This window comes from Panthera tigris, chromosome D4 (assembly GCF_018350195.1).
Source record: "Panthera tigris isolate Pti1 chromosome D4, P.tigris_Pti1_mat1.1, whole genome shotgun sequence".
NCBI lineage: Eukaryota > Metazoa > Chordata > Mammalia > Carnivora > Felidae > Panthera > Panthera tigris.
In genome coordinates, this window is record NC_056672.1 from 78,828,665 (window position 1) to 78,850,333 (window position 21,669).

Consider the following 21,669-nt stretch of genomic DNA (forward strand, 5'->3'; position numbering starts at 1 on the left):
ATCAGGAATCTGGGAGCAGCTTAGCTGGGGGTTTATGGCTTCTCATGAGGCTATAGTCAAGCCATTGGCTGGGGCTGCAGTCAATCTGAAGTGTTGACTTGGCCAGGATCTGCTTCCAAGATGGCGCCTCCAATGGTCATTGGCTGGAGGCCTCATTTCCTCCCACATGGACCTCTCCATTGGGCCACTTGAGTTGTCCTCATCACATGACAGTCAGCTTCCCCCAGGGTGAGTGCTCCAGAGAGAGCAAGGAGGAAGCCAAATATTTTTCACGGCCTACACCATCACATCGGCCACATTCTCTTCATTAGAATCAAGGCGTTGAGTCCAGTCTGTACTTTAGAGGCTAACTCAGCTCCACCCGTTGGAAGAGGAGTGTCGATGGATTCATGAATATATTTTAAAACTCTCCCACTGTCCTAGGATATCAGCAAGAATGAAAGTCCTTTTCCCTTGTCCCCTTCCAAATAGGCCGTCAAACCTTAGGATTCTGAATCCGAATGTCCTTGCCAGAGAGGATTTTTAACGGTCTGTGTTTCAGAGCACAAAACCAAAATCACTTGGAAGACGCTAACCTGACTCCTTGCCCCTCCCCAGCCCCAGCCTTGGCCAACCCTGAAAGAGAAAGGAACGCCCGAGAACTGAATGGGGACAGGAACAGGGGAATGGGTTCCTTCTCCCCATTTCCAGCTCCAAAATGTTGTCGTCCAACCACCACTGGCACACCAGATCTCTGGTGGGGTACCGCGGGCTGCCCGTGGAGGGGCTGCTAAGGACGGAATGAAACCTCCAGGGGAGCAGTAGGGGGGTCTCTGTGGCACACTGCCATCCACTGAGAGGCCCCTGAAGGACCCTGGAGAAACCTCCACGGGCCCAGCAGACAACAAAGCCAGGCCTGACTGCATTCTGGCACCAAAACTGTCCTAGTGCCTGAAAGAATTAATATTTACTATGGGCCAGGAAACTGACGTACGTGCTCATTTAATCCTCATGATGGGGGTCCTTATACCCATTTTACAGATGGAAAGGGGACTGTCGATGTACCCAATGCCTTCTAGGTGTCAGGCATTCGCCTGCAGCTCTGGAATCTTCCATCAAGTCTACAATGAGGAATTGTTATCCGGGTATTACAGGTGAGCAAGCAGAGGCTCAGAGAGGTTGAACAGTGGCCCAAGACCACCCAGCGAGTGACAGAGTTGGCAGCCCAGGGCAGGGCTGACCGTGCTGGGCTATCTCTCCTTGCTGAGAAACACTCCAGAAAGAGTCGTTTGTTAGCACACCCTCATCTCTCTGTGAAAGAATCAACATCCCTCCTCCTGCCACAGTCGGCCGTCTACCAGCACCCTGTCCTAACAGGACCCCACAGCTTCCTAAGGAGTGTTTCAGAAAGAAGGGATGTGGGAGACGAGCACCCGGCGTCTCACAGGGACAGCAGAGACCCACTGTCAGCTCCGAGGAGTGAGTCTGCGGTAATTTGCCAGGATTAAGGGGATTAATACATTAATGCATTATTAGCGCTTTTATAGGAGATTTTCAAAGAGCTGAGCACTGTGATCCCTGTGTCCTGTTACATAAACCGGCGGTAATTGCCTTAATTGGCCCATTGTTGCTGATGGAAGCAGACAAGGAACACGCCTGGTTGTCTCAGGGCCTGCGGTCCCCGGTCTGGCCACAGCTCCAGGCCAAGCCAGGGACACTAGGGGACCTTGAGTCTAGGTGTAGACTTCTGAACACCGTGCTTTGCAGAATGTGCAATCCGGCGTCTCTGCTCACCGCGGTGCAGAGCATAAGAGCCGCGTCCAGCCCCACCTGTTCTGCTTACTGGCCAGCGACCTCACCTCTCCGAGACTCGGTTTCCACACCTGCCAACGTGGGCGGTCATTTGGTCCACCTCACGGTGTTGCCGAGAGAGCTGATGAGCTCACGTTGATGAGCTCGCTCAGGCCCGTGTTGAGGAAGGGTTATAATCTTCTGGATGGACTGAGTTGGCGATTTTGTCTCTCGGTGTCGATCTGCTGGGAGACAATAACAGCCCTTGCAGAGAGAGTGGCTGGAGTGTGCAGGAGGGCCCGGGAGCTGTCCCTGGGGACAGGACAGCCAGCGAGGTGAGATGGTGGGTGGTGAGCTGCGAAGGGAACCGGCACAGTCCAGCCGAGGCTTGGACACCTCCGCGTCCTTCCCATTGGCTGCGTAGCGGCAACGGCGGGTCCTCGTTCTTCAGAGTTTGATTGTCTTTGCTGATTAAGCGCCTGGGTGGACCCCCTATAGGAGGTGTGTGTCTGCAGCTCCGGGGATGAGATTAAAAACAGAATCCTAGAATCACAGCTTCAGAAGGTCCTAAAAGGCCTTTGCCTAGAAACAAACAAAAGATCCGTTATCTTCCTCCCTACAAACCCAGGCTGGGGTGCAGAAAAGACGGCACCAAGGACCCCAAGCTCTCTACCTGGAAGGGAACGACCTGGGTGGATAGAGACTCGAGTGATCACTGAGACGGATGCAGAGGATGAATTCTAAGGAGCAAGACAGGCAAAGGGAGATGGTTGGAGGTGGACACCACCATTAGGCGAGAGATCTGGAGACCTGAGCTGAGGAGGAATGAGAGCCATGGAATAAAGAGAATGGATTCTTCCGGTTAATGAAGAGATTTGGATCACCTAGACTTGGTGACCCATCCGGGAACGGCAAGGAACAGAAGGGAGGTGCTGTGAACAAATATTTTTTGGTCTCCTTTTTCTGGGCACATGGTCAGATTGTGTGTCCTGTGTTCCCTTACGGTTGGGAGAGCCGTGGGAATAGCTCTGGCGGATCGATGAGTTGGGGGAGGAAATACCATGTGTCACCTCTGGGCTGAGCAGATAATGATCATTGTGAGACCCTCCCGAGACCTCTTTTTTCTGTGGCCCAGCGTCCGGCAAAGTTCCCCGTGGCACCTCGTCCTTTGGCCTGGGACTCCGAGTCATTACGGCGGTCACGGCCCCTCCCCCACCCACCCCCACAACCTGCACCGAACACGTACCACGAAGAAGAAACAAATGCTTTTTGTCTCAGCCTCTGAAATTTGGGGTTATTGTTACCCAGGCACAACCTAGTCTCTGACTAATACGGAAAAAGTGAACTTCATGGTCAGGGACCTACGAACACCCTCAGTCCAGTTCCATCCATATGAAAAAAATCATAATCATCCCCGGTCCCGATCAAGGGCTCCCTTGCTTTAAGCCAGCCAGACTCACTGCCTCCAAACTTAAAAAGCAATGAAGACTTTGGAAAGCTCGCCGAGAGTCTCTCTGTAGCTAACTTTTGCTTTTTGATTCCAGATGCTGGGAGAGAGGAGCCCTGTGTGTGTTTTACATACATTAGTCACGGCACATGCGGTCCTGGACGTTGGCCATTGGAGCTGGCCTCCCATTTTAGCACATGCGTCTGGACCAGGCAGATAGAAACCCAGCTGTAATGAGTTTGCCCCTTGTCCATGACATTTGTGCTTTGTGGGGGGCGGGGGGGGGGGAAGGGAAAGGAGAAAAAAATTTAAATCCCAAAGTCTGTTTGCTTTCAACACAGTAACTGTGATGAGGTCTGGGAGCTCTGACTTGGATTTAGACTTCGCTTCCCAGCAAAGCCCAAGAGAGAAGTTAGGGATGAACCAGGTGCTTTTCAGAATCTTTGGTGTTTTTATCCAAATCTGTATTTTTTTCCCCTCTTTCCGCTGATAAATTGCCTGGTCTGAGATGAAGGCAGAACTCTCGGAAAAAATGTCGGTATCTTTATTAGAAAGGAAACTAAGGGTGCCTGAGCCCCCACCGTGTACAGGCATCACATTACCTGTTTCATATGTTATCTCTTTCTATCCTCACTATCCTCCCATTAACTCTTTACGTTTATTTATTTTGAGAAAGAGAGAGAGCGTGAGCAGCAGAGGGGCAGAGAAAGAGGGAGAGAGAGAAAATCCCAAGCAGCTTCTGCACCATCAGCACGGAGCCTGGGGTGGGGCTCGAACCCACGAACCACCAGATCATGACCAGAGCCGAAATCAGGAGCCGGACACCCCACCGACTGAGCCACCCGGGCGCCCTTCACATTCCCTCTTTGAGGTAAGTACATTCATTCTGCTTTGTGGGGAAGGCATTCAGAGATGTTAGACGATGTAAGACATCAATGCCAGGATACGAACCCAGGCTCCGACCCGAGAATCCACACTTTTCCCCCTAGACCGCCCTGCCTCGGGATCGGGGATCAAAATTGTGTCCTGAGGAAATAAGTGGAGCTATCCAAGTACAATTTTGTCAGGAGAACCGTGCGGCAGAGGCTGTAGAATCAGTCGGATCTGGGTTCAAATCCCAGGACCACCACTTAGCGGGTTTAGAAATCACAGTGCCCTTCTGAGTTTCTGTTTCCTGAAACAGAGCAGAAACTAAAGAAAAGTGTGTCGGGACGATAATGGAGTAAACCAATAAATGGTCGAGATAAATTTAGGTAGTGGCTGGGGCTTGAGAAAAGCAGACCGCGACCACGTGTACGATGTAAGGCGATGGGCGTAGGGAGATGGGGTCAGTGCCTACGATGGGGTGGCCAGAGAAGACCTCATGAGGTGGGGTGTTGTAATAGGATTCAATAAATAGGAAACGGACAAACTTGGAAGATCTCGGGATGGAGCCGTCCAAAAAAGAGAGAAGAGCAGAAACGGAGACCTCTACGTGGGAATATGCGGGTTCGAGGAACAGAAAAGAAGGCCAGTGGTGGGGACAATAAGGAGCCACTGCGGGGTCAGGGGAGATCAGTCAGAGAGGCAGACAAGCAGCACAGTCCCTTTGATGGTTCAGGAAATTCCAGGACAGGGCTTCCTCCCCAATAAAATAGGAAAGAGGATGACGATGACCTTAATACGTAGACTCAGGTAGTCTGAGTAAGCAGCCTGTGACCGACACCGCGTCATTCAGGGTAACACTGGCTGCTGGGACAAATAAGCCTCTTGTCGCCAATGTAACAGGTGTTGTGGGTGTTCTCGGTCGACCGGTTTCTCTCTGGCTCGCTGGCCCAGGTCCCTTCCATCGTGAGGCTCTGCCATCCCCTGGGTCCTCGGGGTCCCTCTGCACCTGGCGCATGAAGGGGAAAGCAAGTGTATGAAGAAGGCATGTCCTCTCATCAAACCCCTTCGTCCAGAAGTGGCACGCGTGGCTTCTGCTCACAACGGGACAGGAAGAACCAGCCACGTGTTCCCACCCAGCTGCAAGGAAGTCTGGGAAATGTAGTCCATGCTGGAGCATCTCCCGGGAGGAACCCACACAGAGGAAGGAGAGCACATGCTCTGGTCCACAGAGAGGCATTTCTGCCAGAAACACCAAAGGAAGAGAGTTTTACCTCGTCTGCCAGGGTCAGCAGCGAGGTGTGCGGGAAGGCGGCCCGCGTGAGGGCCCAGGAGACCACTCCCCCCTCCGTGTGCCTTGCGGCCCTGGGTGGGAGCTTGCCATGCCCTGTGCTTTCTTTGGGTTGGAAAAAGATCCCTACAGGTCAGCAGGCCTGGGGTCTCAACCGACTCTCCTGGAATGACCTTAAGCCAGTCACCAAAACTTTGCCTTTTCTGAGCCTCATTCTCCATATCTAAGAAAGAAAAAAAAATGACAACGGTTGACTCTCAAGGGGTCTTTTCACCTATAAACGTCCTTGCTTGCGTGATTTGGAGTGTCTTCCCCGTCTTCTAGCTGGCCTAGGACATGAGGTTGGCTTAGAAGCTCCTAATTACGAAAGGGCCACGTGGCTCACGAAAAGGAGGTGCCCGGGGCCCCACGCTTGTGCCTCCAGTGGCCTCAGCACGGCTTCCGCCAGATGGGTCGGCTTCCACCCTGAAGCCCATTGCATGAATTACTTGGATCTAATCAGAATAGTTAGGAATTTTCAAAACTGCGCGTCCTTCTACTGAATAGATCTTGGAGTGGTCTGTTTCCAGACAATTCTGGGAGAAGGGACGGGGGGAGGAAAGGGGGAGAGATGAACAAGCAGAGGGTTAAGGCGAGAGGAGATGGGCAGACAGACAGACATCCAGACAAGTTCAAGGTGAAAAAAGGAAGAGCAGGTCAGGTAGAAAGTCCCCGGTGGGGAAGGGCAGGGAAGGGGAGGGAAGCCGAGGCTGGGGGTAGGGGTGCCAGGAGGAGAGACAGACGGGCAGACTGCCCGTCCAGGGCCCAGGCAGAAGCTTCCCACGCCCAGCGGTGAGCTAGAGATTCAGAGGGTGTGAACAAGACACAGGCACAGGGAGGGACAGATGGCAGCAAGTTCCGGGAAGACGAGATTCCAATCACGCCCATCGGAATGGATGTTGGCGAGTTGAGGAGGCAGCAAAGCGTGGGATGGGGAGGGGAGGCGGAGGGGAGGGCCGGAACAGGTCGGGTGAGCTCCTGCCAGGGATGGAGCCAGAGGGTCTGCTGAGGAGATCAGATCAGAGCCTCACAGCCCCAGCCGGACGAGCCCTCCACCCAACCTCCCACCACAATCGGACTCACCTGACAGTGGAATGAGTAATGAGTTCATTAAAACCCCCAGCACCCATTCCCGAAAAGAAGATTAATGGTGCCCGAGAAAGGCAAGGCACCAAGTGCGTGCGTGCGTGCGGTGTCCAAGGCACCCCTGGCACCTTGCTCAAAGCGAACAGGGCACCCCTCTGCTTCGAGGCCTCCAGTGGCTCCCCATCACCCTCAGGATCAGGTCTGAACCCTTGTTCCGGCCTTCCAGGCCTTGCACGATCTACCCTCACTGACCGCTTCAGTCTCGCCTCTCCTGCTGGGCAGCCGGTCCCTCCCACACAAGCATGGCTATTTCTCGAGGCTGTGTCATTCGCCGGGAGACCCACTCTGCCTGGAATGGTCTCTCCTCCCTACAGGTGTCCACATGCTGGGCTCCTAGCCACTCTTCTGAACCTTGTTCTGGGGTCACTTCTTCTGGGAGGCTTCCCGTGGGCCCCAGAGCTGGCCCTCCTGCCTCCTCTGCGACCCTTGCATGCCAAGAAGTCCTGTTAGAGAATTTATCATTGTGAGTAGCCATTTCCATGGCTGATGGTCCCCACCGGATGCCAGCTCCTCTGTGTCTCTGTGTCTCATTAATCCAGTACCCAGGAGGCACACGTGGCAAGGGGAGGGGAACATCGGGCTCTTAGAACCAGGGGATTCAAATCCTGAGACCCACCACATCCTAGAGGTGGGGACCCTGGGTAAGACACCTCTCTGAGTCTCAGTTTTGCGGGGCTATGATGCGGGGAGGAAAACACCTCCTTCCAGCCCCGCGTGAAGGAGAAAACGAGACAATGTTACTTGGTGGAATCTTAAAATGCCCTCTTAAAAGTTGGCACCAGACTTCAGGGAGCCCGGAGAGCTCCGGCCTTTCTGATCTCTGCGTGTGGCTCAGCTGGCCTCAGCCCCACTCCTGGTCCTGCTCCTCCCCAGCCGTGCAAACTTGGACAAATGACCTCCCTTCTCCCAGCTTCAGATTCCTCAGCTGGGTAACGAGAAAAACAGTTACACCTACAGGTAGGGTCGTCGTCAGGGTTCAAGGAGACAGGGCAGGTTTTGAAACTATCGTGCCTGACGGTGCCTGCCTGGGATGGGGGCAGAGTTCTCAGTAGAGATGAAGGCAAATTCTAGAAAACACCCTGATGGACTGTTTGGGTGTTCCTTCCTTCATTCGCTTGTTCATTCATTCGTTCCTTTGTTCCTTCGCATTTGTTTATTTTGGAGCGCGAACTGGCATGTCACGTGATGGTTCTTTTTTTTTTTTTTTTTTTTTAAGAAAGATAAGCCTCTGACTGGTTGGCTGGCTGGTTAGTTGGTTGATGGGCTGGCTGGTTGGCAAGGGGTCAGTGTGTTGATTGGGTGGCAGATTGGCTGGTTGTTTGAGAGGAAGGTGGGAAAGGGGGAGGGAAGAAAGGAGCTGGGGAGCTGGGGAGGAGGGCTGATGCTATACGAGGTCCAAGGACCAGTGGGGCATGCCCACGGGCGGTGCAGTCCAATGCTTTCACCAACAGGAACGACTACGGTCTCATGCCGTTTGCACGACCCCAGCATACGCCCCCTCTGTGGCTGCAAACCTTCTGCAGGGTCCAGCCCGCGCCCCAAGGTGCATGTTTGTGGAAATCAAGTGATGCCTCTGAGCTCTCGATCTTGGCACGGGGCAGAAAGACTGTCCTAAAGGGATTCAGTGTAAACAGGAACTCAGAGGCAGAGATTCCCTTGAGAGCAGGAACCCCCACCCTACCCCGTGCGCGCGCACGCGCACGCACACACACGCACACACACACACACACACACACACACGCTGCCCCAGACATACACAAGAAACTATGCTGGGGTTTCGCATTTACTGCAAATCATGAAACCAGAATCCAGGTTGGTCTGATCTTACCCAGTTCTTAAGGAGTTCTTAAGCCCGGCCGAGGCTTGAGCTGAATGAGAAAAGCTTTCTGCACAGTGCCTGGCACATGAAACCCCTGTAAGCCTCTAGTCTGGAAAATGGGTTGAAGTTGTAATCAATTTCATGGGCGTGGTCTAGTCAAACCTTAGACGTTTGAACCACCCTCTCCCTGGCCCCTTCAGCACCTGATCAGCAGCCCTTGCATACCTTCAGGAACTGGGATCTCACTACCTTTCCAGGAGCCTCGATTATTGTTGGACAACTCTGACCGCTGGAAAGTCTTCTTTATCTGGATTTAAAGCCCAGGTTCCTGTGACTTTCACCCACTGATCTTCCACAGATGCTGTCACTTCTCACTTTGGGGGCTTTTTGTTGTTTGGGGTTTTGCTTTTATGCCATAAGAAACGTCGACACGGTTTTTTCCCCGCTGTGTAATCTTCCCCTGTCATTTTGGCAGGCTTTTAGCAGGCTCTGCTGGTATCGTTCACGCTTGCCTCTAATTCTAAATACATTAAAGGGGGGAAAAAAGAAAGTAAAGTATTTAGAGTCACACAAAGTTATCTGTGATTTTTTTTTTTTTTTTCCTAACTCACAGCGTGGCCAGCCTGCCTTTATCTTGAAGCCCATCTTCTTTTTCTAAGCCTCTCCCACTGCAGGGGCAGTGATGTAATGGAATGAGGTCAGGATAATGGCAGGAGGCCTGGGCTCTGACCCCAGGGCTGCTCCTTACTGGCTGGGCGACCCCGAGCAAGACACACACCCTCTCTGAGCCCAGGAAAAACGATACCCGCCTCAAAGTATTGTTGGCCAATGAAAACACAGAGTCCTTAAGCCAGTATCTGGCACACAGTATGTGCTCAATAAATGCCAAGAACTTTTTAGAAATCTGTCGTGGGTTTATGTGCCTAGGTGAATACCATGGAAAAAAAGAGACATTTAGTCCCTGTAACCAAGAAGCCTGGAATCTCATTGACGTGGCTGAGTGGAAACACTTATCTGTTTCTTGGTTTAATCAATACGTGCAAAGAACCTGCTGCGTCCAACTCGAAAACAAGCTCAGGACGTGGACGAGAAGCACAGGGCAGCCGCGCACGCTGGAGGCGGCACTTTCCAGGCAACGTATCTGCATTCAAACCCTGCCCTGCGCCTTTGGCCACACGCTCTGCTTCTCTGAGCCCATGTGCGGAGGGGGCAGAAAGGAGCTTTCGCTTGGCCCTGCTTATCGTACGGAGAACCGAGAAGAGCAGACGCTCACGGAGTAGTAGAGTCCCTCCTGCCTCCCCCAATCTACAGAACACCGAAATGTGCTACAATGAACATCGAAAATCACACAATCGTAAGGATTGCCGTTAACAAGGCAGCCTAATGCAGAAGCTACAAGAGAGGAAGCCGGAATCAAAATGCCTGGGTCCAAAGCCTGCCCCTCTGCTTTCCCATGCAGAAACTGTGGCAAGTCGTTTAACTCAGGGGACAGAGTCTCAGTTTCCATGTCTGGGAAATGGACATAACAGTAATGGATCCTTCCTCCTGGGAGGGTTGCAAGAATCCGATGAGGTCCTGTGTGCGAGAGCGCTGGGCACAATGTCCGGCTCGGAGGACATGTGCCGTAAACGTTAGCTGCTAGTCTTTTTAATAACCAAAGTAACTATGTCTTTTAAACTTTTTTTAACGTTCCTTCATTTTTGAGAGAGATGGAGTGACAGAGCACGAGCGGGGGAGGGGTGAAGAGAGAGGGAGACACGGGATCCGAAGCGGGCACCAGGCTCCGAGCCATCAGCACACAGCCCGACGCGGGGCTCGAACCCACGGAACTGTGAGATCACGACTGGAGCCAAAGTCGGAAGCTTAACCGACTGAGCCACCCAGGCGCCCCAATAACCAAAGCAACTATTGTCTCTGGTGTTTGTTGGCCATAACAGAGAGATGGACCCCAAATCCCAGTTGTCTTTTACTCACTGTGTGACCTTGACCCTTCTGCTCTGAGCCTCCGTTTCCTCACCAGTAGAATGGGAAGGAAAACCCCTACCTTGCGGCAGTTTCTGGAGGGTTAGAAGCTGTACCTATGACGCCTGCCTGGCATGTGGAAGGCACTTTACAAAAATCTGCAAACCTGTTTATAGGATTTAAAACAAGCCATCAGAATTATACACCTTGTATATGAATGTTGTTGTATGCGGAGAACGTAGTAGCCCTGAAGTGTCTGTGCATTTGTGGTGTGTGTGTGTGTGTGTGTGTGTGTGTGTGTGTCGAGAGAGAGAGAGAGAGAGAGAGAGAGAGAGAGAGAAAGACCCATTAAGTCAAATTTACACTCCATCTCCAGGCTGGCGGTGCCCTGCCTCCTGCTTTAAAAATACCCTCAGAAACTGGCCCGGCCCACTGCCCTTGAAAAGATGGAGAATCGTGACACACAGGCAGAATCATCCGGCCTGGATTCTAAATTTTCGTTCTGAGAGGGCCTCGGAGAACCACGAGGGACGGGGAGCCGCAGCACTGAGGGCTGAGGCCGTAAAAGGAAGTTTTTCCCCCAGGCATGAACTTTCCGCGTCTCAGCCCAACGGGCCACACACCCAGCCCCGGGCCCACACCGCACCTGCTCTGCCTGGCCTGGGGTGCCCGCCACCCCCCTTCTCTGCAGGCCCACACTGCACCCTGGATCCACCCGATCTCCCGAAATCCTACTTCTTCCACGAAGTCTTTGCTGAACTCTGGCAACGACCAGCTATATTTCTTTCAAACCTTCACCCCTATTATTTCTCTTACCCCTTGCAGAAGTGCGATGATGTAGGTACAGTTGGTCCCAACTTGAACGATGAAGGAGACTCCGGTTCTCCAGCTGGTCGTTGCACCCACCGCCACACGGGGTTGGTCTCCTGCCTGCACAAGTAATCCTTTGGGTGCTGCACCATGGCTGCTGTGTTGGAACCCGTTTCTTTCTCCTTTGAATTCAGTTTGCATTTCTCAGGTAATCCCTATCCCCTAACCCTTGAGTATACCCAAGCCGGAATCGTTCCCTGGCGGCTTGGCCAGTGTGGGCGTGCTGAAGGCAAGGTTCATGGCTTTGCCCATCAAGCCGCCATCTTGCAGGCCACCCAGCTGGGGGCTGGGCTTTTCAGTGGCAGTCGCCAGCAGCTGTGAGTGTCTGCTCGGCACTGTTTCCCCTCTTCTTCCGGGAATTTTTCTCCCTCACTTGAGCCTCCCGGCTGGGTTTGGAGAACGTCATTCCTAGGACCTGGAAAACACGTGTCAAGAAGGATTCATACGTGACTCAAAACAAGTCAGTTAGAGAACTTTCTGGATGGCTTGACTGGAGCCGGTACGTTGCAGCTAATTTGTGCAGCAGAGATTGGGAGAACTCATTCACCTGCATGGTCTCCCTTTCTCAGGGCTCACTGATGGACTACATCTCCCAGCTTCCCTTGCTCCTTCATGGGGCCATGGGACTACTTCCCTCCAGCAGAAAGAAGTCATGTGTGCAGCATCATCCGACCAGGTCGTGATGAGCAGGTGTGCATGGATAATGGTGAACGTTATCCACTCCCTTAGGTGCATGAAGAGAACTCTAAGAGCCTAAGGAAGATCCAGAACCACAAAATGGAAAGAATCTGGGTCCCCAAATGACTATGGGGAACAGAGCAACCCCTTCCCAATCCCATAATGAACTGTGCCATGAGCAAGACGTAATCTTCCATTCAGTGCTAAGCCTCGGAAATGTTGGGGTCATCTCAAGAGGAGTTAGCTTTCTAGACCAATAAAATGCCAAACAGGTGTGTTAGGGCCAAATTCTGAAAGGCTTAGTTTGCCAGCGTTTGTCAGAGTTCATAAAGCCAGTAAAGAATTACAAGAAGCGATTTTTAGGAGAGAAAGGAAGGACGTAGTGTTAACTATTAACTACCGTAGGTTGATCACTACTGTGTGAACTTTATGCCATATGCCGGCACATGATAAACACTGTCTCATTTCTTCCTCCCCAAACCACATCCCCATTTCACAGATCAGTTAAGCAGCAGAACCACAAGTCGGACCCATGCCTGACCCGCTCCAAAGCTTGAACTCCTTTTATTAAACCGCATCGCCTGTTTAGGTTAGTTTGACCCGATGGATTTTCATATAGCTTTTTTTTTTATCAACAGCGTCTGTCTATCACTTCTGGAATCATAAAAAAAAAAAAAAAAGAACATATTTACAAACACACCAAAGATACAAATAAAAATGAAAGTTCATCGGGCCCACAGAAGAGGAACCAGAATCTAGGAGCCCAGTCACCAGGGGGCTTGCCTTCTTGTGTTAATCCTTTGAAGAAAAAGCTCTCTCGCACACATAGATGGCGGTCCAGCTGAGGAAAAATGACAGTAGCTTTTAGTGGAATTTCCAATCGTTTCCAGGAAAATGAACCTTTTACACAAGTCTTATAATTGCTCATTTGTAAACAGTATCTACATTACTCTGCTTCTCTTTGCTCGTTAATCAGGTTGCGTTTGAATAACCAAGTTGCATTTTGGGTTTTGTTTTTTTTTTAACATAAGGAGTCCACACTGTTCTGCTACCCACAGCCTCCTCCCCCAGCCTCCTCTGCTTCGTCTCTGTGTCTGTTTATGTCTTCCTGGTTTTCAATTTCTTAATGATGTTTTAACGAGATGCCAGTTACACATGCAAATTGGAAAGAGGCGACATTGAGAGATTGCTACCTGGTGGTAAATTTATTAAAATCAAGGTGGTTTTAATAACTTCCTTGCAAATGCATCCGCCTCCATGTCTGTGATATTAGTTTTGGGATTTTTTTTTCAAGCCTTCTTATTGGAACAAGTGTTTGGGGGGGAAGTATAAGGTGAAGTCATGGGAAAGAAAACCAATTGCTTCATGAGGGTTAGTGTTGTTCTCAAAAATCGTGTGTTCAGAAGTAAGCTCATCTTTCCCACTCTGGGGAACCTTGTCCAGTTTGATCTTCTTGTTTCCTACAACACTCGCAATTGCTTGCATTCGTTTTCATCCTCACCATCACCATCATCATCACCATCACCATCATGGCTACCATTTGTTGAGCACAAAACTCAAGATCTCATGGCTGGAAAATGAGAGAGACAGATTTCAAATTCATATCATGCAAGATCCAAGGCTCCTGATCTATTCTTGCTCCTTCTTGAAACCCTCTTTTCCTTTGCCTTGGTTGCTCCCATTCTTCTTGGATCCCGTTTGTCTCTGGCCTGCATTTTCTCGGTCTTCTTCACAGGCTGCTTTTGCTCTTCCCGTTCTCGTTCACTCCTATTCTGCCCTCCACCTCCAACAGCGTCATTTCTTATCCCGGCCACCCTTCTTTTCATCACGATTCCAACCACTATCGTCGGTCAACAGCTTCTACATCATTCCCTCCTGAGTTTTGGACTCTACGTATCCAACCACCCACCAGCCATCTCCATTGGGTGGCACACAAGAGCCTCACAAACCCAAAGTCTCCCCAAGTCTCCCCTTCATCCTGTGTTTGCCACCTAAGTAAGTAGTGCACTGAGTCTGAAATCCAAGCTCTTTCCGCTCCTGATGCTTGCTACCGTGAAGAGGAAGCCCGGAGCATAACCTTCCTGGTCGCTCTCCACCCACCATTCACCCCACCCCTGGCGTACCCACACTTTTCTGTCTCCTTCCTCTTGGAAGCAAGCCACCTCCAGGAACAAGGTGTCCTACCCATCGCTGCAAGGTGGAGAATATTTTCTGGCTCTAAAGTGCAGTATTAAGGATCACACTTGCCTGAGATATCAGCCACATCCTCCAACATCAGTAATAAAAGTGGTATTTTTGTTTCTATATTGTTTATCTCTTGCTTTATTTCCCAATTGGTTCAAAACTTGGGCAGGAGAAAAGGTGCTATTTATTGAGCCTTTTCAAACCCCCAACAGCCGGCAGTCACCCCAGAGTCTCCTTCTCCTCCCCTTGTGTTGAACTTGGGAGTTGTCTCAAGTCTTCCCTCTCCTCTCCATGTCAACCATGAATGCCTGGTCTGGACTCCTCACCTCTCCCTGGATTATTGTGACAGCAACCCCTAGGCCCTGCTTGGGTCTCACTCCTCTTCCTTCCCTGGCTCAGCCCCCCTCCCCCCCTCCACGTTTTCCAGACTGATCCTGCCAGAGCAGAGCTGTGACCATGGCTGTCCATTATCTCCCAAAGGGGCTTACAAGCCCTGCGTACAATAGCCTCCAAGCTCCTCATGCACACACATCAGACTCATTTCTAATCCCAAGAACATGAACATACCATGCTGTCTCTGAGACGAAACAAAAAACCAAAAACCAAAAAACCAAGCTTAGAGAAGTTAAGTAACTCAGTCAAATTCAAGACCAAAATGACTTGTTGGAATAGAAATAGAGCTAAGACAGAGAACAATACATAAATCCTGTTTCCTAAAGAAGACAGTGAGGCATGTTTGGGATCAGACGGCAAGGGTGGAGTTATTTATTTAAAGTTGTTATGTATAAACTGACTGAGAGCATCAACCCCATCACTGAGAACCTAGAACAATACCCAACATGTATTAGGCACTAGGTAAAACCTTGTTAAATAAATAATCGCTTCATTTGAAAGAATACTAAATTTGGAGTAGGAGGTCTTTGAGACTAATCTCCGGTTTGCTAGCTCTTTAATCTTGGGGAAGTCACTTTTCCTTCAAGAGCCTCAGTTTCCTCATCCAGGGAATGGGCTTGTATTACCTACCTAACAAGATTATGATGAAGACCGACTGAGACACAGTACGTGCAAGCATTCTATAAACCAATTTTAGACAATGTGAGACCTGAGACTCTGCCTCCAGCCCTGGGGTCTCACAGACTAACTCACATTTGCCACGGATGCATTAGATTCAGAAAATTTCAGCCTGACTTTAAACATCAAAGCACGTGTGTTCCTAAAAGAACTTATTTCACTAAGAAAAAAAAAAAGCCCATCATCCTCTCTAATTTGAATCATGGGAAAAGCATGAAGAAAATCAATTCTTATATGAAAATTGCCTTCGAAACTGCTACAGTTTTGTTCTCAATCAGAAGTTTATAATGATGCAACTCGACTTCTGTTTGTGTACTTGATTTGATGCTGGTGTGTGTATGGGCTGCATATATTTGATTTTTATGGTACTTTTTTATGTTTGCAAACAGCATTCTTTAACCTGAAATATCTCTCAGTTTAAATGCCGGCCATTAAATACACAAAATGGCCAATCAATTTTTTTTTCCATGCACACGGTCAATTCTTGGTTTTGTGTGAACCACTGAGAGCAGCCAGAAATAACCCGAAGAAACAAAACGAATCGGGCCTGGGGTGCAAGTGGCCTTTAAAAACTTCTCCAGGGGCGCCTGGGTGGCTCAGTCAGCTAAGCGTCCAACTTCCGCTCAGGTCATGATCTTGCGGTGTGTGAGTCAGAGCCCCACGTGGGGCTCTGTGCTGACAGCTCAGAGCCTGGAGCCTGCTTCGGATTCTGTGCCTCCCTCTCTCTCTGGCCCTCTCCCACTTGCGCTCTGTCTCTCTGTCTCCCTCTCAAAAATAAACACTAAAAAAAAAAATTTTTTTTTTTACTTCTCTGGTGTAGCCCCCTCATTTTACAGGTGGGAAACAGAAGCCCAGAGAGGGAAAGGGGTTTACCCAAGTCCAAACAGCTAATGAGAGGCAGAGCCTGAATCAAAATCGAAGACCCTTGCTTGCCCCTCTGCGCCCACCTGCCAAGTCCCCTTGCTTCCCAGAGCCACGAGAGCTGCCCGTGTTCGCTATGTCAGAAAGACCTCAGCACTTATCAGCAACTCAGAGGTGGAAACAAAGTGGTTCCAATCAGACAGCCACCATGGCTGGGAGCCTAGGCACCAGCCAAGCAACATGTTTTATTTTAAGAGAATTTACAGGCGATTGATATTCCTATATTTGCATATAAGAACATGGTCCCATCCAAAAGAGAAGCAGAAAGTTGATTTTTTCTTTATCAGTGGCTTTGGATTATTTTTACCTTTGCCTCCTATCTTTATGAAGCTAAAAAGCATGGGCTCTGGAATCAGACAGACTCAGCTTTAGGACCTGGGCAAGTGGCTTGATGTTCCAAACCTCAGGGTCCCTGTCTTTAAAATAAGGATAATAAAACTCCTTCGTAAGATGATTGTAAGAATTAAAAAGTGGCTCATTTAGTAGCCAGCCCAGAATAAAGATTCGGTAACGTTGGCCACTGTTTCTGGTTGACTCTCCCCGATTTATAAAGTTTAAAAAAGAAAAGCTTTATACATTGTAAGAAACTACACCACAAAGGCAGCAAATGACCGGGTAAGGACAATAGCTCCCGGCAAGCCGATGCTGGCAATGGACCAAAGCACCCGTAATATCCTACAACTGCTCCCCCCCCCCACCCCATTCTTGCGTTAAGAAAAAATTTTAATTCCATTTATTGGTCAACTTTTCCCATGAGAACACATTTTAATTTAATCATGTAAATCAATGGGAAAATCTAATTCACTTTAGAGAAATTTGCTTCAAGGCTAGCCTTATGGGATTCAATCTGTTTCTTAAAGTGTATCTGTAGCAAGTGACGTGTGTCTCTATCACAGTTACAAAGGGATATAAATTAATCTCTAGGAAATAGCAAGTTGATTAAATAAATGGTGGCTTTAGCGACCCAAATGATCGGTCATTTTCAAACAGCTCAGAGACTGATTTTAATGCCGTTTTAACTTACCATTGTAGATTCCATTTGAGTATTTAATATTCAATTTGCCTAATTATCATTATATGAGCTCCAAATATATAATTTATTATTGTTCCTCTCTTGACTTTTCTAAAGCTTGCTCCAGTCTGTCTGGCTTCGGTTTGTAGAGTGCCCTCTGAACAAGGGGAAAATCGCTCCGTTCCAGCCGGGAGTGCTTTGCTGTTCAGATGGGCAACACCCTAGACGCTGTATGATCTTCTTCCCAGGGAAGCCGCCACCTGCCCTATGGGTTTATTTCACACCCAACAGAATGGGTGTGAAAGGATCTAGTAACCAGTATGTCTGGTTCTTATATGCAATGGTGATGGTCAGGCCAATAAATGACTAAGTCCATCCTTAAACCTCTGTTGAGGACTCTTGGCGCCAGGCACGTAGAAGTGGAAAAACGGGACCATTCAGTTTCATCCTTAGCCTTAAGGAGTGCATCATCTACCGCAGCAGACAGGAAGTAAACAGATGCTTATAACCAAGCACAAATAGGGGCGCCTGGGTGGCTCAGTCGGTTAAGCGTCTGACTTCGGCTCAGGTCATGATCTCACGGTCCGTGGGTTCGAGCCCCGTGTCGGGCTCTGTGCTGACAGCTCAGAGCCTGGACCCTGTTTCAGATTCTGTGTCTCCCTCTCTCTGACCCTCCCCTGTTCATGCTCTGTCTCTCCCTGTCTTAAAAATAAATAAAATGTAAAAAAAAAAAATTAAAATAACCAAGCACAAATATATGCTCCAGTTGTGGGAGCCCAGGAGAGGTGCCATTGGCTGACACTTGGAATCAAGGAAGGCTTCTTGGAGGAGGTGAGCTTTAAAGGCCAAGTAGGAGTTCACTAGTTAGAGGAGACAAGGGGTCTTCATTCATCCATATGATGCGACATAGTTGATCACATCCGCCATCTATTATATTCCTGGTCTTGCAGAATGCAAGGAACACAAAACAGACATTACCACTGCATCAGTGTGAGGTCCCATCAGTTAAATGGTGGGTCCATTACTAGGGATAAGAATAAAGGGTTTAGTATGGCAATTAGGGTTTACACCCATGTGAGAGAAGCTGGGGGTGAAGATGTACAGAAGACAGGAGCCAGAGGATCAGAGAAACAGTCACTAACATTTCAGATTCAAACGCTAGAACAGGTGGGGAAGCCAGAGGTCACCGGGAAGTCTAAGAGCCACTACATTCAGTCGTCGAGGTGGGAACTCAAGAAGAGGTACAGGAAGCAGCCACCTCTGACTGCCATGAAGGCCAACGGTCTTAGCTCGTGCAAGGTCACTCCCTTTGGCAAACTCTAACCTAGAGCCTGATAGAGAAGGCATTCCTGGTTCCCCGTGGTGGATGGGAGTGGCAGCAAAGCCAAGCTGAGACAAACCACCCTGCGTCCTGTCTGGGGGAGCCCCCATGTGAGGGGGAGGTGACATCAGAAAGGTCGCTATAGCAATATACCTCCACAACCTGAAAAGTATTCTGAGAGCCCATAGTGAGGGCCTGATCCACCCTGGGGGGCACAGGAAGGCTTCTCCTGGGATTCACAACCAAGCTATGGTTGGGGCTGATGAGTGGGAAGCTGCTACAAATGCCCCCTAAATATCATGTCACCATTTCTTACACTGATCCACCTTCTGCCAAAGTTCAAGGACGGATCTGTCCCAGTCTCCCCAACAGCCCAAGGAAACGTCGTATTGCTCTGGGAACAAAGGGTTTCCCCAGCTTGGAGAAGTCTTCTGACGTCAGGAGTCACAAACAGAAGACTTGAGCCGAGTCTCTGAGGTGGGTTTCAGTCTGGAGATCTTCCCCCGGAGGTGCACACCTGGGCCGTTTGGGGTTCAAGTTGCCCTGGCCTGGGGTCCCTCCCCTCCCGGCACGGCAGCAAACGGATGAAAAATTGTATCATTAAACTCTTTGATGTTCTCCTGTCTAATTGAACCAGTGAAATTTCCTAAGGTTCTCCAGCCTCCAAAAATTCAATTTTCCATGTAATGCATGGTGACGTGTCAATAAATCATGCTGTAAAATAAATGCGCGGATTCTTTTGTGCAGGAGCGAGTGAGGAATAAACCTTTCGTAATTGATAAATAATGTCATTGGAATCAATAGCTGGCAGAGGAGTTGGAGAAGTAAGCCTGAATCATGTATGAGTGCTCCGGGGTGATCAATGCCTTCGAAACAGCCAGGAGCTCAGGAGCCAAGTGTATAAATTACTGCCTTAATATTACAGCAGGGCCCAGGGTTTAAAAGATGGGTGCATTAGGAAGCTCTGGTGAGACGGGAGGGTGGGTGGGGTGCGTCCCCCGATGGGTATTCTGTGGAGGCTTCGTGGGGTCCCTCTGTAGGTGGGCAACAATGAGGTGAAAACAGATTGTGCAGTCCGGGATTTGGGACGGAGACAGCACGGTGCAGGCCCTGGCCAGTCCTGTCGGCGGCCCAAGCTGGCGACAGAAAGGAACGATCTGCTACGAGAGGCACAGATGCTGCTTGGAAAAATAGCTTCCCTGCCCTCGGACACCTTGAAAGCCGGGGGCTGGCGCTGACACACAGGATGCAGGAGAAGCGCGGGATTCACCGAATTAAGCTCAGAGGGCCAGCTGCAAACCGCGCTGGACCAAGGGGACGCTGTGCGATGGTCAGGAGCCCCAGCTTGAGGGTCGCACTGCTCAGCTCGGTCCCATGCTGTGTGCCTCTAAGCAAGTTACTTAACCCCCCTGAGCTCCAGTCTTCTCCTTTGCAAAACAAGAGTTAGTAATGCCAACCCCACTGACTCGCGACGGTGAAACAGAATCGTGTTGTAAGTAGCTCAGTTCAGGGTCTGTCCCTACTGAACATCTAACACAAGTAGGAGCTATCTAGGGTTTCGCTGATTATATATTGTTGTGGGCACCATGCAGGCACTTTCCTCGTATTCTTACTTAGTCCTCACAACAATGCCATGGGGTGTTTACGATTACGATCCCCACTCCATGGATGAGGAAACTGAGGCCCAGAGAAGGCAGGAGGCGTGCCCAAATCACATCGCTCTGCTGGGTGGAACCAAGACTTGAATACAGGCAGTCCGAGCCCAGGGCTGTGCTTTTAGCCCTGAAGCTGTTAGCATCGCTCTGACCCTGGACCCTACCCTGCCGTGTGCAGGGCGGTGCTGGGTGGGTGCTCCCCGCTGTGGTCTTCGGTGGGGGGGGGGGGGGTATCCCAGCCTCACAGGCAGCCTGCAGGGGAGGGGAAGGCGGAGGACTCAGAGTCGGGCCCCCGTTCCACCACAGGGGCCTTGCACGCCGTCCCTCCTGCTTCTGGGCTGCAGCGTGGCCTCGTCAGTGAAATCCAACCGAGCATTTCTGCACCTCAAGGTCATCCCCAAAGCACGGTGTGAAAAGGGGCACGGGAGCTGGTGACGGAGGTCGCCCGTCAGGTGATCAGCCTGGCCCGGTCCTGGCTCGGCCCCCCCAGCCATGTGCTCCTGGGCAGGAAGGCCAGAGTCTCTGTGTCCTCATCTCTGAAATGCGAGCCGTGATACGGGCCTCCGGGGACGGAACGCGGGAGGCGACGAGATGGCCGATGTAAATCAGCTTTGCAACCAGTGCCTGTAATCAGGCCGGCCCCCAGAACCACAGGCTCTCCCCTAACCCCCTATTCCTTCCAGAGAGGCTCAGAAGAACTTCCAGGAGAAAATGCTGCACAGCTGTAGAGCTATTCACACCCACGGCTGACACAACAGGGTGAGGGAGCAGGAAGAAACCCAAAGCAAAACAATTCAAGCAAACCTGCAGCTTCGGCTTAAAGTCACTTCCCACAAAAGACTCCCCCTGGAGTAAAACTGTCCCCACGCTGTGTGCTATCTTGATGCGTGCTTCTTCCCCTACTAGAGCACATACTCTATTGTCCAGTAGCCAAGCACCAGACTTTCTTGGTAGGGGACAGTTTAGTGAGGACAGGTCCTAAAGCTTAGAAGCATCACTGCCCCAGCAGCGCCTGGGGGATATCACACTTCCCTCTGCCTGGGCTAGCCCGCCTCGGCACAGCATCCTGTCTAAGGGCCACACCAGTTCAGGGACTACTCCCAACAGAGGCCCACAGAACGAGATCTTGTCTTTCTTCCCTGGCGAGCTGTTACGAAAGAAGATAGCCGGTCAGGGAAGCTCCCAAGGGCAGGGGGACCTTCTTTAGGCAGCCTCCCCTCTGTATTAACACAGACCATGGGCTACTGCAAGCAGCCGGTAAATGTCTGAGGAACTGAGCTGGATTAGCGGAAGGCAGAAGGAAATAGATTTCGGTGCAACCACAGTGTGACTTTTCTAGCCCTTTATGACAAAAGGGACTAACGTGTTTGTTCACTCATTTGACAAACATTTGTTTAGAACACCGGTGCCAAGCTAAGCTAGAAGACGGGGGCATAAGCATGAATGAGACCAAGTCCTTGACCTTGAAGTCAAGTGAAGAGTCAAGATACATCAAACGGTAATTAGAGTACAGCATCATATAGCCTGGAATGTAGGTACGTAAGGGAAGATTAGGGGAGCCAAGGGGAAGGGCGGACCATTAAGCGGAGTGAGAGTTGATTGAGAAAATTCTGCACGCT

General features: G+C 50.4%; 2 long non-coding RNA genes across 2 annotated transcripts in view; one reads left to right on the forward strand and one right to left on the reverse strand.

Annotated features, from left to right (window-relative positions):
• LOC122233198 overlaps nucleotides 1-21,669 on the reverse strand; it is a 26,905-nt gene continuing 5,236 nt past the window's right edge. Inside the window, exons 2-7 of the long non-coding RNA XR_006210702.1 lie at nucleotides 11,155-11,623; nucleotides 10,351-10,504; nucleotides 8,602-8,896; nucleotides 5,356-5,595; nucleotides 4,874-5,090; nucleotides 1-2,352 (exon numbers count right to left, since the gene is read on the reverse strand). This is a non-coding gene — a long non-coding RNA (uncharacterized LOC122233198). The remainder of the gene's footprint in view (nucleotides 2,353-4,873; nucleotides 5,091-5,355; nucleotides 5,596-8,601; nucleotides 8,897-10,350; nucleotides 10,505-11,154; nucleotides 11,624-21,669) is intronic.
• The window catches only part of LOC122233199, a 7,468-nt gene continuing 7,262 nt past the window's right edge, over nucleotides 21,464-21,669 (forward strand). Inside the window, exon 1 of the long non-coding RNA XR_006210703.1 lies at nucleotides 21,464-21,548. This is a non-coding gene — a long non-coding RNA (uncharacterized LOC122233199). The remainder of the gene's footprint in view (nucleotides 21,549-21,669) is intronic.